At 42.8% G+C, this 4,023-nt stretch overlaps 1 long non-coding RNA gene across 1 annotated transcript; it reads right to left on the minus strand.

Moving 5' to 3' along the window:
• Window positions 1–579: 579 nt before the first annotated feature.
• LOC114615741 lies at window positions 580–1,527 on the minus strand. The gene is made up of 2 exons (XR_003710511.1): window positions 1,309–1,527; window positions 580–666 (listed from the first exon to the last, which is right to left on the minus strand). It is a non-coding gene; the product is annotated as an uncharacterized LOC114615741 (long non-coding RNA).
• Between the last annotated feature and the right edge of the window lie 2,496 nt (window positions 1,528–4,023).

The raw sequence follows: 4,023 nt of genomic DNA on the forward strand, positions 1-4,023 counted from the left end.
TCTAAGATCCTTTCAGGATCTTTGAAGAAGAGCATCCCCCAGCCTCCTAGTCCGCCCCTTTGTCCAGCCTAACTGGGACCAGGAGCCACCACAGCCCTACTACCTCTAAGTGAAGACACTCTCGCAGGTGTACTTGACTTCCCACTCCCTGGCAGCAGCCACTTCAGTGGTACTGCCTCTGGGACTCCGTCATCCACTGCCCTCTCTCTCTCTTTCTGCTCCTAAAGTCCCAGGTCACTGCTAGAGGGAGAACCAGGAAGACAAATAGAAATCTGTGCTGTCCACTTTCAAGTTGGCCCTTGCAGCTGCTCAGCAACCCTTTATTTGTCCCCTGCATTCCCTGGCACTCTCTCTCCCACAGACAGGGCTGTTCAGACAGCCCTCATCTTAATTCCCTTCCTTCTGGTCTACCGTTTTAGACTAATATAGAGACTTCCATCAGATGCTTAGAATTCCACAACATTGTTAGAAAACTTTTGTGTGTGTGAAGAATTTACAGCACAGACAAAAGTAGGCAGAATCGCATAAAGAATCATTTACCATGCACCCAGAAGGAATACCAATTTCTGGCCAGTCTTATTCCAAGTATCTTTTCATCCATTTCCTTTATTTTGGAGAGAATCCCAGACAGTATATCATTCCAAACTTAGAGATTTCAGTGTGTGTCTGTAAAAGTAAAAATTCTAATTGTAATGTCATTAGCACATAAAATAAATGACACCCAATACCAAATTGGTATTTGCACATTTCATAAATGTAAAAATATAGCTTCTTTGCTTGAATCACTACCCAAATTTAATTAACACATATTATATATTATAATGGATTTTGTTATGATATTTTCATATGTATATATGATGCATCTGATCATATTCACACACACACACACAACATTACTCTTGTAACCTTTCCACTTCTGCTAATCCCCTTCATCTTCCCAGTTGGTGTGATCCAGTAAGTTGTATTAGAATTGTTTACTGGAGCATGAGCAACTTATAAATGGCTTTATCACTGGAGAACATATCTCTCTTCCCTTTAACTGTTTATATTTAACTTTTATATTTATATTTAACTGTTAAATATATATAAATCCTCAGGAACCTGACATAGTGGCGCACACCTTTAATCCTAAACCCAGAAGGCAGAGGCAGGTGGATCTCTGAGTTCAAAGCCAGCCTGGTCTACAGATTGAGTTCTAGGACAGCCAGGGCTACACAGAGAAACCCTGTCTCAAAGTTAAAAAAAAAATCTCGGGGAGGGGTGGGTCCATAAGCTGTCGCCTTCTATGAGGATGATGGCAGACTCTACCTTTTGAAGGTCATCAGAGAGTGCAACAGCCATGATGTGTCTGGGGGTGAGCATCCTTCATCTTCCCTCCATCTCCTCATTCTTCCCACTGTCTGCTCCTGTGTTTCCTGATATAAGATGTCCCATTTATGGCTGATCACTCAGCAATCACTTATTCTCAGCACTTTGACTAGTGTCTGCAGTCACTGCTGACCACTGTAAAAAGAAGTTCTCTGATCAAGACTGACAGCATTAATGTTCAATGAACATACGCAGAGTTATTTAGAAGGTATTGGGATGGACACATGCCCAGTTAGCAAAAGGCCAGTAGTGGGTAGCTTTCCCAGCCCTAAGCTTTTGACCGGGTTTATAGTACCATGTATGCCACTAAAGGTTCATATTCTTCCTGTTTTACTTTCTTGCAATTATTTTAAGAATCTTACTATGCAACTCAGGCTAAATTTAAACTCACTACTAGCCCAGGGCGGCTTTGAACTTGTTCTCTTTCTGCCTTGTCCTTCTGAGTGTTGGAATTGGAACTGTGCACTTGTAAGGTTTTTACTGAAGAAGTTGGACAGTTTCTCGGTTCTTTTGAAGCCTGGGTTTTATTGACTGTATGTCTGTTGTACAGTTTAATCTCTTCTTTTGACCTCCTTGTATTAACATTTTTATAAAAGTGTCTCTTGTATTCATTGTCCTGCTTTTAGTGGTGTAGAGAAATTGTCCATGTGACAAAGGAAAGGGAAGACTGCTCAGTGGCTTGGAGCGTGACTCAGAACGAAACTCAGACCTCTTTACCAGGACTGAAACAGATGGTTGGGGTCAAAGCTCAATAAATAGTAACAGAGGTCTAGGGAAGGTAGGATGCACAAGGGGCCTCATAGTGTCAAATTTCCACACAGCTGGTATGTGGACCAGGCCAGGCAAGGGACATTCAGGCTGAAGTCAGAGCTGGAAAAAGAGAAACAGCAGTTGAGGCAGCAGCTGGGATTATTGCTCAGGGCATTACTCTATTCACTACTTCTGTTTTCTAAATATATCTTAGTTCCCTCTGTGCCTTTGCTCAGGATAAGTCCTCTGTTGGAATCCCTTTCTCTCTTCTCATATATAACGACCAATATACATTCTCTTGTTTCCATATTTTTATGATAGGGTCATGAAATATCTAAGGATGAATAAATGAGAGAAATAATGTTGATTGCTTTTCCAGGAAGGAAACTGGATAGGTAAGAGAAAGGGCTGGAAGGCAGACAGATAATACTATTTTGTTGCAGATGGAACAGTTAATCTGATCAGAGTATCCAGCATGGAGTCTTTTGAAGTAGGAGCGACACAGGAATTTGTAGTTTCAGAAGAAGACGGATGGTCTGAACAGCCCTGTCTGTGGGAGAGAGAGTGCCAGGGAATGCAGGGGACAAATAAAGGGTTGCTGAGCAGCTGCAAGGGCCAACTTGAAAGTGGACAGCACAGATTTCTATTTGTCTTCCTGGTTCTCCCTCTAGCAGTGACCTGGGACTTTAGGAGCAGAAAGAGAAAGAGAGGGCAGTGGATGACGGAGTCCCAGAGGCAGTACCACTGAAGTGGCTGCTGCCAGGGAGTGGGAAGTCAAGTACACCTGCGAGAGTGTCTTCACTTAGAGGTAGTAGGGCTGTGGTGGCTCCTGGTCCCAGTTAGGCTGGACAAAGGGGCGGACTAGGAGGCTGGGGGATGCTCTTCTTCAAAGATCCTGAAAGGATCTTAGACTTTGCATGTTCTCAGAGGGCACGAAGACAGCTCTTAGCGGTGACTGAGGTTTTTGTTTTCTCAATTAAAAGAAATTATATTTACTTGTTCTGTGTGTGTTGGGAGAACTCTAGGGCCTGCCGTGGTGCTTGTGTGGAGATTAGAAAACAACATGAAGAAGTTGGTTCTCCTCTCACCATCAGTCCATCAGTCCTGGGGACAGTTGCCTTCACTCAGTAATCCATCTTACCAGCCTGCAGTTGCAGGTTTTATTTACTTAGACAGGGTTTCACTAGGTAGCTCTGGCTGGGTCTCATAGTTAGTGGACCACCCTGGCTTAACTCACAGAGATCTGCCTAACTTTGACTGTGGAGTGCTATGTTTAAGGGTGTGTGCCACCACATCTAGGTACTTTGTTGTTTTAAAAGAAGAATATTTATCATTGGGCTGAAAGATAGTGTTGCACAGACATATTATGCAGACAAAATACTCTTACACATAAAATGAAAAAAATTTTTAGATAATCCCTTTATCATCAAATTTTTAAATTCTCCACAATTATTGGTGAAAATGTTTTGATGAGTCAGGCATGGTGGTAGACATATTTAATTCTAGTACACAGGATGCAGAGACAGACGGGAATCTGTGAATTTGAGGCCAGCCTGGTCAACAGTTAGTTTCAGGACAGCCAGAGTTGTATAGAGACCTTGTTCCAATAAACAGACACACCTACCTATTTAGCAGGTGTTGTGACTCGTGTGTGTAATCCCTACCCTCAGGGGGCAGAGGCAGGCTGATTGGTGCAAGTTCAAAGCCAGACAAGGCTACATAGCAAGACCTCGTCATGACAAAAAAAAGAAAAGACTAAGATGAAAAAATTGCCAGTAAATACTGTATCCAAGAATGGTGACATGGAGCCCTATGGTAGCAGTGGTGCATGCTTTTAATTCCAGCACTCAGGAGGCAGAGGCAAGAGGATCTCTGTTAGTTCAAGACTAGCCTAGTCTACAACAC

Source organism: Grammomys surdaster, unplaced genomic scaffold (genome assembly GCF_004785775.1).
Source record: "Grammomys surdaster isolate TR1022 unplaced genomic scaffold, NIH_TR_1.0 138853, whole genome shotgun sequence".
Lineage (NCBI taxonomy): Eukaryota > Metazoa > Chordata > Mammalia > Rodentia > Muridae > Grammomys > Grammomys surdaster.